This window comes from Equus caballus, chromosome 1 (assembly GCF_041296265.1).
Source record: "Equus caballus isolate H_3958 breed thoroughbred chromosome 1, TB-T2T, whole genome shotgun sequence".
Taxonomy (NCBI): Eukaryota; Metazoa; Chordata; class Mammalia; order Perissodactyla; family Equidae; genus Equus; species Equus caballus.
In genome coordinates, this window is record NC_091684.1 from 50,217,421 (window position 1) to 50,231,737 (window position 14,317).

The 14,317-nt window shown below is 44.1% G+C and overlaps 1 protein-coding gene and 1 long non-coding RNA gene across 3 annotated transcripts in view; one reads left to right on the forward strand and one right to left on the reverse strand.

Annotated features, from left to right (window-relative positions):
• The window catches only part of SLC16A9 (solute carrier family 16 member 9), a 58,302-nt gene extending 56,518 nt beyond the window's left edge, over nt 1-1,784 (reverse strand). The window contains exon 1 of one of the 2 annotated variants that reach the window (XM_070262933.1): nt 1,579-1,784. The gene's annotated coding sequence lies outside the window, so the exon portion shown is untranslated. Of the gene's footprint in view, nt 1-882; nt 1,516-1,578 lie in introns of those variants that run through there. The other variant, XM_023643563.2, reaches the window with a different exon arrangement.
• LOC138923560 (uncharacterized) lies at nt 758-8,015 on the forward strand. Its single transcript, XR_011437303.1, has 3 exons — nt 758-886; nt 1,905-1,984; nt 7,879-8,015. It is a non-coding gene; the product is annotated as an uncharacterized lncRNA (long non-coding RNA).
• The last annotated feature ends 6,302 nt before the right edge of the window (nt 8,016-14,317 follow it).

The window sequence follows — 14,317 nt, forward strand, 5'->3', positions numbered from 1 at the left end:
TCCTCCCAGATGGATTGACCTGTGCTGGATTAGACCTGGTATTCCAAGAAGCACTGACTTGTTTTTGATGACTAAGTTTTTAAATGGTCTCTCCAAAGTACCTGAACGCTGCTGAAGCCAGAGCAGGTTACCTAGAGCGAGCCACAGATGGAGCATTAAGCACCAAGTTTTCCCAAGTCCCCGCTCGGCGTCCCGGCGGCCGAGATGCCGGTGCCTCCGCGGCGGTGGCGGAGGCTGTGCTCCTGCGCTCGCCGGGGCTGACCCGGTGGTGCTGAACCGGCGCGCGGTGCAGAATCCACCAGCCCAGGGCGCTGCTTTCCTCCCAGCCCAGGAGCACCTCGGGCACCCCAAGCCCGACCCTCCCGGGGGCACCTGCGTGCACCAGCTCCCAACCAGAGCACTTGTAGGCCTCGCTGCCCTCTGGGAAACAGAGGCCCACTTGGGTTCCATTCCCTCCACTCATCGCTCTGCCACCAGCAGCCCCAAAAGCAGTCTGGGGAGTCCCTGGGCAGATCTCCACCCCGAACCCAAACCGAGGGCTCGGTCCCCCTTTCTCTTCCTCCCTCCCTCTTTCTCTCTCTCTCCCCCTTTCTTTCTCTCTTCCAACTCCGTGCAAAATGCCACCCTCAGATTCCTGGGAAAACTCTTCCACCGCGGAGAAGCACTCCATCAAAAAGAGGGTATGAAGGAGCGGGCGCCAGGACACTTTCACACACCCCAAACAAGAAGCCGGTTCCAAGCTGCTCGGCCGCCGGTGACAGCGTCGCCGCTGCCTCCCCCTACCGCTCAGAGTCGGAGGAGTCACTTCCCGCCTCCAGGCGGCTAGATAATGCGGGCAGCCGCCGACCCTTGGGACCCTCCCCGCGAGCTCCAGCCCTTTACCTGGGTACGGGCCTCGGCGGGGGCGCCGGGGCGCAGCACAGGGCGCGGTGGCCCAGGCAGGCCGGGCGGGTGGTGCGGCGAGGACCGCGGCCGCCGCTCTCCCCTGCCGCTCCCTGCCGGGCGGCTATTTATCCCGGGGCCCGGGCCCGGCCCGGCTCCTGCCGGAGTGTTGGGCAATTGGTCCCGCTACGCGCGCGGCCCCGGGAGCCGCCGCCCTCCGCCCCCGCCGAGCCCCGCGGCGGCGGCGGCGGCGGCCACCTGGAGGGAGGGAGCCGGCCCCCTCCTCTGAGCTCCACCTTCTCTTTCTTCTCCTTCTCCCCTGGAACTTATTCCCTGCGTTTTCCCCCCTCTCTCTCTTCTTTGCGGGGCACCCTGGCCAGTCTGAACCGGTTGTAACTGCGCGGTTGGCTGGGGGAAGGAGGAGGAGGAGGAGATGGAGGCGGAAAAGCGGGCGGTAGGGGCGCTGCTTCTGCTCTCGCGGCTCCTTCGGGCCGGGCTAGGGCAGGCCGGCCAGGCAGAGGGAGGACGCGGCCCGGGCCGTGGTCTGAGGCCGGCCCGGAGCCACCAGGGCCGCTGGAGAGGTGGACACCGTCGGCCAGGCGCCCTCTCAGTGAGCACACGCGCGCGGCCCCCGGCGCCGCTGCGCCCCGGCTGCCCACCGCGTGTTCGCGCGCGCCAGCCAAGAACCGTGCGCACTTGGGGGGAGCCGGAGTGGAGAAAGGAGTACGAGTCGCCCCTGGTCTCCCAGGCTCCGGGGGCCGCCGGGCGCCCTCCTGGCCGGAGCTGTATACCCAGCTGGCAGTGATCCCAGAGAAACGGGCACCAGAACTTTGTGGAGTCGGTGCTCCTGGGCAGTGAGGAGTGAGGATGCCAAGTGCTGTTCTTTGTGACAGCTCCACGGAAAAGGGGGGCGCCCCCGCAGTGCACACAGGGTGCTGAGGGAGGGAGGCGGCATCTAAGGACATTCAGTCTGTCCCCCAGGTGGACTGCACTAACAATACACTCCTATCTTTGGCTGACAGGTAGTGGGCAAGGACGCTGAGATGGATGTGTGCTGCATCCCCGCAGAGAGTCACTGCAGCAGACTGGGGACGGTCCATAGGTACCAGGGGCTCGCCGGGTGTGGGAACCTCCTAAAGAGATAAGCACTTTTTGTGTTCCTGTGTGTATACATATTTCTGAGAAGGGCACCATACCTCCTACTAGCTTCTCAAAGGCGGCTAGAGCCATCCATCCCCCAGGATGACAATTCCCTTTTTACACTGACCACCTCTGGTTCTGACCTATACAAAGACGCCTTGCAAAGCGTAGGTTTCTGAAGTCCAGATTAAGCTGCCTAACCTTCCTGAGCCTCAGTTTTCTCATCTTGCCAGCATCATGGAGTCTGTGTGAGATGGGAGTTCAAAAAACCTGTGGACCCTGACCACACTCAAGTTTTCTCACAAGTATGAAAACAGTGGTTCATCCCTTTTGCTCCACACCATTCCTTTCTACACAGTTTACTGACTTTTAGGCTATAGGGAAGTTCTGTGTCTCTGTTCTCATCTCCACCAAGTCTTCCCAGATTTTTTTTAAAAAGAGTGTATGACCAGCACTCCCATGTCTGCTCAGGCCAGTTCTATCAACTAAGAACTGAAATGAGCTCATCCTTACACACAGTATGATCCCAACTTTGGCATAAAAGTGGATCTCGGGGGTCAAAAACTCAAAAGGCTGGGGGTCCAGACTCATAATGTAGTGAATAAAGTACTGCCTGCAGAACTTAGGGAGCATGGAAGCTGGCTCTGTGGGCAGTGGTGGCCTCTTGGTTTAGGGGATTAATGCCAGGCTGGAATGTGAAAATTACCCCTACCCCCTCATAAAGGTTCATCATTCAGTCACACCTCAGCAGAGCATTTAGACATGCAAGAGAACTCAGAAATCTAATCCAACCCAGATGCTTTACCTATGAATGGAATTTGACCCAGAGAAGCAAGGAATGTGCTCCTGATCACCCCCCAGGGTGGAGGGGGGTGGGGAGCAAGTTGGCAGAGACAAGACTAAAACCACCTCCCTACCATCCAGAGTTTTCATCCGAGTGACACGAAGATGCAAGATCTGCTTGCAAGGTGAGAGTTAGATAAGTTTAATAGTGCTGGCTTTGCAGTTCTGTGCAGCCCCTGCCCTTTGGATCTCTCTTGGGCCCAGAAGTCGATGGACTTTCAACAAGATGGAGTAAGAAAAAAAGACAGGTCATTAAATGAGCTGGATTTAGATGAACCTCCCTTGGGAAGAAAGAAACCTGAGGGAAAGCATTTAAAGAAAAACTGATACAAAAACGATGCCCTGAGCAAAGGCGATCACTCTTTGCCTTGTATTATTATTATTATGGAGCATTTATTAAGAATTTGTGATTTGTGATTTATACGAAGTTTCACGCTTCTTAGACCATCTGCTACCTCAATCCTTTAGAGAATAAGATGGAGAAATTAACCTAAAATTGCTCTGCTGTCTTCATCCCAGCAAGGAAGCCGGAAACATGGAGGACAGAGGAAGGCATCAGTTGGTTGGCAGGGGATGGGACCTTTGCACAGCACCTGAGTCACTGGTCCAGCGCTTGCCCAGCTAACGAGACTTTCCTTCCTGACTTATTACACCAGGGCAGGCTTCTTCTCTTCTGCTCTCGTCGTTCTTCCCCTGTTTATGAATGAAAGTGTAGCTACAAAGACACTACACTTCCAAATAAAAATAACCAAAAATAAAAATAGAATTTAGAGTTTTTATAGCAGTTAGCTCAGAGATCTAAAGATCATTCTATTAATTCCGTTTCATTCTCTCACACCCTAACAGATAAAAAGATCAGAAAATAAGAGAAGTGGATAAATCATTACCTCTTATGCTCCTGGAGCTTTGGTTTAAAAGGACAAATTTTCAAGTGTTAAAAATGACCTTAAAGACATACTATATCATCGTTTTACTTGCAATTCTCCAGAATATTATTTCATCTTTTTCTTGCCTTTATTTTCATCATGCTTTCTGGCTCAAAGGATGTTTTAGTCTTCGGGGAAGGGGGAAAAGGGATGAATGTAGTTCTTGGAGTGCCTGGTCATTGCCAAGAACTATGCTATCTCATTTACCCCTCAAAGCAATCTCATGTGGATAAGTATTGTTATGTCCATTTTACAGACGAGGAAACTGAAGTTCAGAGGGGTTAAGTTACTTGCTGAGTCACTCAATCCTTAAATGTTGGAGGGATTCACACCCTAGTCTCGCTGATTGCTAAGCCTGTGCTCTTCCCACTGCACCTTAGAAAAATGATTCAGGGCTGGTAAGAGCTAACACTGAGGACTGACATCTCACATGTATTAACTCATCTAAGGCTCACAATAAACCTAAGAAGTAGGTGGAATTATTATCATCTGTATTTTGCTGGTGATAAAAAGACAGTAGAGAGAAGTTAAAGAATTTGCCTACAGTTAATGAGGGGTGGGCTGGGTTCGAATCCAGGCCTCCAGGCTACAGAGAACCTTGCTCTGAACCATCACTCTATTTTCTCATAAAAGTAGATCGGAAATGTAAAATTACATAGAATGTGCATGTCCTCCTGTGTGTGTGTGTATGTACACATATATGCACTTTCCACTTGACATCCTTTTGACTTGCATCATATGGTTTCAAGGCCATAACCAAAAACGAGCTACGCCTTCATGTACATCAGTTTCCAAAGCACCCAGTATATCTCTGTATATAGGAATTATGACATCTTTAATGTGCTCATTGTCTGTTTACATAGCAAAACTATAAACTCCGGAGAACAGGTGCCAGTTCTGCCCTGTTCGTCAGTGTTCCCTAGAGCACAGTAGCAGCAGCAAATTAAAACTTGGCTCAGTGAACATTTGTTGAATGAATGAATGAACAAATGAGCAAATGAATGAATGCATGCTCAACTGTCAGTGATTGTTTTGCTGCAAGGGATCATTGAAATTCTTCAGTTGCCCTACTCTGCCAAGTTCTATTCTATTCCAAGTAATCGTAAGAATTATCTCATTTAATCCCATAGGGCAAGTGCTACATTTTACCCATTTTACAGATGGGAAGCTAAGGCTGCACGAGGTTAAGTGAGCTGCCCCAAATTAGAGGGCACCAAAGACAGAAGGCAAACACAGGCAGTGTGAGTCCACGGTCCACACTTGTAAGATTAGGCTATCTGGCCTCTCACTGTGCTTGTTCCCAGGATTCAGCACAGCACTTGGCCCACAGTAACGTCTGCACAAAGACGAAAGAGAGAGGGATAAAATTACCTCATGTGTTCAGGATAATTTAAGGTCATTTCCGACATTTTAATTCACTCATGGAATCGTGTGTTACAAATTCAGCTTGCAAGATCTCTGATGTAATCCTATTAGATAATAAATTATCTGAGAAGGGTTTATTCCCAAAGGTAGGCTGTCAAGTTCAAATGTACCGATGGATCCAATTTCTTTTTGTGAAAATACAGGTGGAAATGATGAATATTATTTTAAAATAAACAAAGACCATTGAATCGAATCTCTTCATGAAACAGTGCCAATTTTTTTAATGTGCCTATGTGTCTGACTTCTGTGTATTACATAACAAAGTTTCAGACAGCTCCAAACAATATTTCAGTCAAAATGTTGTGTTAGCCTTCTTCTCTTCTTTATTACATGATGTAGGAGAAAAAGCATGACCTCTCCTCTATGTAAAGGGTCTACACTGTCCAAAATTTGTGGGCAGTCCAAAACTTTGCCCCATGATTTCAGCAAGTAAACGTTTTTTATTTGGAAAATATGGTCACCTTAGATCTATTCGGCATGCTGCAACTTTGGTTTATTGCGTATGATTTAGTAGATGGTAGCAAACCCATGAAACTAAAAATTATAAAGAAAGGTATACCCTTGAGGGAAAAAAATGTAAAGTCAAGTATTTCCGTAAGATTTTGAACGTAGACAGAAATCAACAGAGATAGAATGAATCTAACAGAGTGAATGCATTTTCCCCCATCCACCCCATCACTTTGTATGGGTATGCTCATCTCTATCCCCCCACCCACCACATTGTAGAGCTTCTTAAGCTTTTCTATCAAAGTACTTGGGAGTTATTCCAAACCATAGGCAAAACAACCAGCTGCAGAAGTGAAATGTTTGAGGTCGTCTGTTTTATTTTAAAGATGCATGTGAATCCTGCCTTCTACTCAATTGCCGTGTGTGTTTTAATACCATGATAATATTTAACATTGATAATTATCTGTTTAATTTAATTATTTAAATATTTAATATTAATAAGTTAATATAATAATAGTTCACATTTTTAAGTAATTAATATATGCAGTGTATTAGTCAAGGTCCAGGAAGGAAACAGAATTTGTCCCAGGTAGTCAAGTGAAGGAATCTTAAGGGAAAATATGTTTGTAGCGAAATGGGCAGGGTTAAAGGAATCAACAAGAGACACTCAAAGACGAAGGACAGTAGGAAGCAACTACTGGTCCTGGGGAGTAACAAAGGGAGACCTAGTGTCACCAGCTCCTGGGAGAACAAACCTGCAAAGGAGGGATCCCCCCTGAAGGGAGCTGGAATTGGGAAGAGATGAGTTTTATTGCCAAAGTGCCAAACGAATGTGGAAAGAATACCCCCACCTCTCTCCCTGCTCTCAGATCTCTTGGTGGTGCCTACCATTGACCAAAGCCAAGCAGAAGCCGGGCACTGAGGGAGCCTGGGAAATGTTGCCCATGAGGGGTCAACCTCCTAGGCACAGAGCAAAGCAAAGAAGGGCAGAAATTGGATTGTGTTGGGGAGAGTGGCAAACAGAGAATGACCATAACCAGCAGGTATGAGGCACATACAATTTCCTCCATTTTACAGATGAAAAGACAGAGGTATGGGGGTCCGGCCCAGTGGCGCAGCGGTTAAGTTTGCACGTTCCACTTCGGTGTCCCGGGGTTCGCAGGTTCGGATCCCAGGTGCAGACATGGCACCGCTTGGCAAGCGGACATGGCACCGCTTGGCAAGCCATGCTGTGGCAGGTGTCCCACATATAAAGTAGAGGAAGATGGGCACGGATGTTAGCTCAGGGCCAGTCTTCCTCAGCAAAAAGAGGAGGATTGGCAGCAGATGTTAGCTCAGAGCTGATCTTCCTCAAAAGAAAAAAACACAGAGGTATGGAATTTAAACCCAGGCCGTCTGACTCTGATCCTGTGTTCCTAACCACTATACTATTTAACCAAGTTGTATTAAAAATAATATTTTAAAATTACTTAGTTAAAAAAAACTTCGCTAGTAGAATAAGTGCTCTGTGTTTGTCACATGACTTTGTGATCATCACCATCCCTACTTTAAATAAATTTGCTTTAATCTCAACAGCAATTTACCTTACGGCAAGTCTCATGCATTTTATAATGATTCTATGAACTACAGCTTGCAGCCTGTTTCTTGAATTCTGGAAATGATCCCCACTTGTCTATAACATAAATCCCCATGCATGAACTACAAAACATATTGTCAATTCTTATTTATTCATTCATCAAATAATTCTTAATCACTTATTTTGTGCCAGCCATTATGTGAAAACAAAGGGTCTTGCAATCTAGGGAAGAAGAGTAACAGGTAAATAATTACTAGAATGCACTAAATACCTTAGTCAAGATACCTATGCGGCATTAAGGGAACCCCGAGAAGGAAACATTGCTTGGGTTGAGAGGGAGGTAACCCAAGACAGAGGGAAGAGCATTAGCAAAGTCTTAGTGGCATGAGAGACTCCCATAGTATGCTAGGGAACTACGACGGGTAAGTAGAAATGATTAATGGGAAGAGTATTTGTGGGAAGTGGAAGGTAAACAAAAATAGAGCTTTTTGATTGCAAGCAACAGTTCTCATCTCTTGGCAAGATAGAGTAAATGGAGAACTGGGGAGGACGCAGGTCCACTTGGAGATCTAGTTGGCAAGGACTACAGAGCCTCCTCAGGAAATCAATGGGCTCTGACTATTTTCTCCATCTTTGCAGGCTTTTGTTCAAGATTCAAAGTCCCAGAAGAAAGAGTGTGACTGACCTGGCTTGGGCAATATAATCATCTCTCAGGGGAAGATGGGGCACTTTGAGAGTACTCACTCAGGGAGAGAGAATTCTCCCAAAGCAAATTGGCATGCTGACTAGTCAAAACACAATAAATGTCCTCTACAACGGGTTAGGCCATGTGAGTTCTTGTCTCCATATAAAGGATTTATCCAGGAAGCAAAGAGGAACCGCTGAAGGATTCTAAACAGTGGGATGACACAGATGGACACAGTTGGTGTTTCAAAATGATCACTCTTAGAAATCATGTTGGACGATAGACTGGGAGAGAGATTAGTTAGAAGGCTGATTTAATAGTTGAGCCAAAACCTATAAAATTATGAAAAGATAGGGGGACCAATTTGAGAGATTAAGAAGTACCATGCAACTGATGGATATGCGGATTAGTAAAAAGAAAGGTTTGGGATGACTTCCAGGTTTCCCATAAGAGTTTATAAAAAATTGCTGGAAAATTACAGGACCCTCTAGAATAGTCCAAATTTCAAACATCGTATCTCATTGTTCCAGTAAAGTATAAAAATTTCCAAGAAACTCCAAATCTAAAATATATCTCCAAGCTTTCGTTTGCAGTTGGAAATGGTACAAAATTCTTTTGTCAGACTCAAGTCTCCTGGTTTGTGGTTTGGATAATATGATCATGGATGGTGAACATATGCAGCAGAAACAAAAAGTGGAAAACCTGTTCAATACTAGTATGGTGAGTAGTGGTGCCTGCAAAGTAAATGCAAAAGGTTCCCTGGAAATAGGCCTGTCTTAACCAAGAAGAATCAGGGTTAATTATTAAGCTAAAGAGACCTTAGAAGGAAGGGGCCAGATCTTTTGGCAGCAACAAGCAAACATCGATCAAACCCCAGAAGTACAGCTGGCTCAGACAGAGGCATGCCAATAGCCTTATTATCCATAACCAAATCCATCACTCTGCACTTAGAGAAAAACCATTACATTGCTAAATCTAGAGTGGTATGACCCACAGTACAAATACTTGGATTGATCACACAGACTCTGGCACCTGCCAAGGGAAAGCTGAATTAACTCTCAATGTCATGCATAATAACGGTTATGGGCATTTCCTTCCATGGAATCTGGTCCTCCAGACATCCTTGGAGACTCAAAGAGGCTGTTTCTGGGTATTTTAACATTCCCAGGATACTTTGTGCTTTGATTGTTTCTCTTAACCACACATAGTCATGAATGCTTCTTTTGAGACAGCTAAATTTGAAGCAGAGTCTTAGAACTCGAGTAGGCCTTGGAGATTAGCAGGTATAACCTCACACTCAATGTGGCATTTGATCTTCTAATTTTTCAGATGAAGAAACAGAAACTCCAAGAGGTTAAATGATGAGAGGCAGATGAAATAGAGGATAAGAGCACACACCCTGAAGCCAAGACTACCTATTAACTTTGTAACCTTGATGAGGTTCCTTGTCCTCTCTGCCTGTTTCCTCATCTGTAAAATGAGGAGAATAATACCCATCTTATATGGTAGTTCTGAAGATTGAGTGAATTAAACCAGATAAAATGCTTAGAATAGCCTAACACATAGTAAGTGCTTATTTTCATGAGTATAACAGTGAACCCCAACTAGGGTTCTGATCCTACCTCTCCTATATATAGTTAGAAGATGAAAATTCTATCCATTGACAAATTTGCAATAATTATGAATGGTTGTCATATATAATATCTTTTAAAGATGTCTCATCAAAACCTGCATTTGAATTTTTGAAATTCATTCAAGAAGAGTTTCTGTGGTGACAGGCAGGTATGATAACCAGCCCAGGAGATCAACAGAGTCCAGTGACTAACACAGTCTGAAAATTAGCCTTTTGACCAAGAAGACTTGAGTCGTTCCTCAGGTGTCAACTTGGGTCCACCTTCTGTAAACTACGGTCTTAATGAGCTAAAGGGTTGGATTCTGATTTAGATGTAATTCTTGGAAAGGCTGTTAGTTCAACTTTTCTTTGGCTGGTCAAGATTATTTTTCAACAGGTTCCTTAGCCAATAGTGTTACAATACACCACCAAATAAATCAAAAAATGAACATTGCTGTGGGGTGGGAAAAGAAATAGATAATGGAACTCCTGTCGCACTGACAACTATAATCTACAATAAGTTTGACTCACTAAGTGCGGCCCAAATAGTATGTTTTATAAGGAGAAGTATGCAGCTAATGAATGTCAAAAGCCAAAAACTCAACCTGCAAAGGGACTTCTTATAGAAAATGAGCTGTAAGAATCATTTGTACTGCACAGTATTCCTCAACCCATAACTAATAAAGTGAACCTCCTAAAGTAGAAAACAGCCAGGAAAATATCGAGAACCTCGAACATGCCTAGCTTAGAGTAGGTACCCAATGAATATTAATTGAATAAATCTAATCTCAATCAATGAAAAAGAATCTCATGTTAACTTGGACCTTTATTATCTGACCTAAGGTACTTGATGGAAATGAGAAGAATTTCTTATATAATTAACTTTTGACATGAAATGGGTGATGACCTAAATAATAAGCTGTGATTGCTAGATAGACATAAAATAGAGATCTAAAGAAAATAGATGGAGGTTTTAAAACTCAGATCAAATTAAGAGGAAAAGGGCAAATGCTTTCATCTTTAGCCTTTATTTCATAATCTACCTATTTAACATTTGAAATTCTGAAGATTATCAGAGTGACAAAAAAGTTCTTTTTCCCCTAGAGGTCGCGTGAAAACTTTTCCAAAAACTATAGATTTGGGGCAAATGCTTTGTAAAATAGTTTAGCAGTTCCTCAAAAGGTTAAATGTAGAGATGCATGTGACCCAATAATTCCACTAACAGGTATATATCCAAGATAAATGAAAAACATGCCCTCCCAAAAAATGTGTACGTGAGTGTTCATAGCAGCATTATTCATAAGAGCCAAAAAGTGGAAACAATCCAAATGTCCAACAACTGGTGAGTGGATAAATAAAATGTGGTATATCCATACAATGGAATATTATTTGGCCATAAAGAAGCCAAATACAAAAGGCTATATATTGTCTGATTCTATTTATGTGAAATGCCCAGAATAGGAAAATCTATAGAGACAGAAAGTAGATTAGTAGTTGCCAGGGCTGGTAGTCTTCAAGGGTTAGGAGGAGAGTAGGTTGGTGGCCAATGAGGAGTAACTGCTAATGGGTACTAATGGATATGGGGCTTCTTTTTAGGGTGATGAAAATGTCCTAAAATTGATTGTGGTAATGGTTGCACAACTCCATAAATATACTAAAAATCATTGAATTGAACACCTCAAACAGATGAGTTGTATGGTCTTAAAAATACAGATTTTTAATTCGACTAATAGAGCGATGGAGGTTCCTAACATTGTCACAAGTTAGGGGCCAGACATGATCAGCCTGGAACAATCCTGGAGAAATTGCAATCCCTAGAGAGAGTTTATTGTCATCACACTGAATTTCCTAATGTTTTGCTGAGCTCTACGTACCTCACAGCCTTCGTACCTGCAGCTGAAGTCGTCACTCCTCCCCCAGGTCTCCACCTAGCTGGCTCCTCGCCAATCAAGCCTCTGTTCCAATGTCCCCTTCTCAGGAAAGGTTTATGAGACCCTCCTCCTAGCTAAAATATTCTTCCCCCACATAAACTCTCTTTCTCATTGCTCTGTTTTGTTTTCTCCACAGCACTTAGTACCATCTGACATTCTCTTGTGTTTATCAGCTTGTTGTCTGCCTCCCCCACCAGAAGGCAAGCTCCATGAGGACGGGAACCACAGTATTTCCCTGTGCCCAGAATGCTACCGGAGAGACAGTGACTGCTTGATGAATATTTATTGAGTAAACGATCTCCATGATCCAAGTCGTAATCAACTTCGTAAGCAACACCCAAAAGGTCAGTCTCTGTACCTTGAGATCACACCTTGTACAGAAGTCCAGGGACACTAATCATCCAGAGAACAGTCCTTAGCCAACTCCCAGACGAAAGGGCAAATGACTCAAACTGGAAACCCCAGTGGCCACCGAGGACTTTCTGTGCTCTCGTGCTAATCTTCCCTCACCATGGTCCCAGGTGAGATGGCAGAGCACACTCAGGGACCTATCCTGTGGGTTTATAAATAAGTCTGGGCTTATTGCTGATCCCAGACTGGCCTACATGGCAACTCGCCCTCAGCTTGCTCAGTTAGTAGGACTGCTCCCAGTAAGGTCAGCAAATAACAGTCATGCAGAGAGCAACACAGAACAAAAACCTGGTCTGCATGGCCACACAAACACCACACATTTAAGATCCTCTCTCAAACCCTAACCTCAGTCTCTACAGAAGCTGTTCATCCTAATCATGCCCCAGAGTTAGGAACTGTCCATCCTAACTCAGAATGGCTATCTGGCCTATTTTTCTTGAAAGTCATTTCATTCAAGTGAGCACTTAAAGAATCGCTAAATGCTTCATAAACTGTAGAGTGCTTGTCACTCAAAAGGTGTTATTATTAAGCCCAAGCAATTGGCACATTTACCAGGATGTTACTTGTGAGCTCTTTGGAAACAATTTACTCAAAATGGTATTTGAGATTTTTTAATTATAAAAAATTTACATTAAATGATTTTATAGATGCAATTTAAACTTATTTGTATATTGAATGCAGAACAATGATCCAAGACTCCCTTTTATAAAACCTCACTTCATATTTGATAACCTGAAACAATGGAGCTCAATGACTGGAGAATACATAAGCCATTTTGTCACAGACTGAAGCTTTGGAAAAGAGAAAGTGTTACCTGGAAGGTGGGTAGTCAACACATCGCAAGGTTTCATAACACATTTAGGGAAAATGCAACAGGTTGCATTTTACTCGTTGAATCCCTGAGGGTAGGATTGGGATGATTCATTGCAGAGAAAATTTATTGCCTTCCAAATGAGGAGCCAGTGAGGTAATTAACTTCTGCTTGGTATGAGGCAAAATAACCAAATGCTCAAGAACAGAGTTCTAGAGGCAGATGTTTTTGAGCTGAAGGTCTTGCTTCTCTCATTTCCTTACTGTGTCACCACAGTCAGGATGTCCTGTGTGAACCTGGGCATTTTATTTAGTCCTTCTGAGCCTGCAGCTCCTCGTCTGCAAAATGGAGACATTTCATAGACTTGTTAGTGCAGATTAAATTGTGTAATGTATGCAAAGCAATTAGCACAGTGCACTTCAATTCCAGGTATTGCCATTTATAAATAAGAATTCTAGTAGACATTTTCTGACCTCTTTTCTCAAATTCAGAATAACTTCTTCAAGGGACCACAAAATTGGGAAGGATGCAAGGCCACTTGATACCAAGAGAGATTATGAAATTAACAGAATGTACATATCTGAGCTCAGGCATGGCCAGACAATTCATATCTATTAGTGGCAAGTCAAGAAACACCATCCAGTTCAGTTGGAGGGTTGATTATAACAGTGCACGTGAACACTAAGTTCTATGAAACTCCACAGAAATCCAACCAAGGAAGAATGTACCCAACCCAGGCTGCATCCTTACAGACGTCTTGAGGATATTGTTGCCATTTATGAAAACAATCCTTTTCCAATTCTCCTGGAGGTCATCACAGGTCTCTTACCTCACAGAGCTACTCTAGTCTTCATGATTTTTATAACAATGTCTTCGATTTGTGTAACTCCTTTTTCTTATACATTTTCATGTAAGTTTCAGTCCATTTCATTTAATATTCACAGTATTTCTATGTGATATTCAAAGCCAGTAGTATTAATGCTGTTTTTGGTTTTTTCTTGGTTCTGTTTTGTTTTAACATAGGAAGAGTATGAGACCCAGAGAGGCTAATCCACTTACCTAGAAGTCACGTAGCTGTTCAGTAGCCATACAGTAGGAACACTTAATCCAGTGAGCTTCCCTCCACATCAGTGTGTCTCAAACTGTAGCATGCATATGAATCCCTGGGAATCTGATTACAATGCAGATTCTGCAGTAGGTCTGGGGGGAACTATGATTCTGCATGTTTAGCAAAGTCCCAAGAGTTGCTACTACTGTAGTCCTTAGAACATCCTTCGCCATACCCTTCATAACATCCTGGGCATGTCCTTCCTCATACTTCTCCCAGTTGCAATTGCACCATTTGGGTAGTCATTCTTATGAACTCCAGCAGAGCGGGAACTATGCTTTGTTCTCTGCTTTGACCTCACTGCCCAGCACCATGACTGGCAAAAAGGAACTGAACAAGCATTTTGGAAAAGTGACCTATTTCCCATCACAAAGCAGCAACACTTGCATATTAAGTCTCTGATTACTTATTGAAAAAGGATATTTATAAAATATCTACATTGTGATGTCTGTTTGTAATTGCCAGGTCCCAAAATAAGTTAACCACAAGAAGCCTTGCAGAGTCAACCAGTTTAGACCTA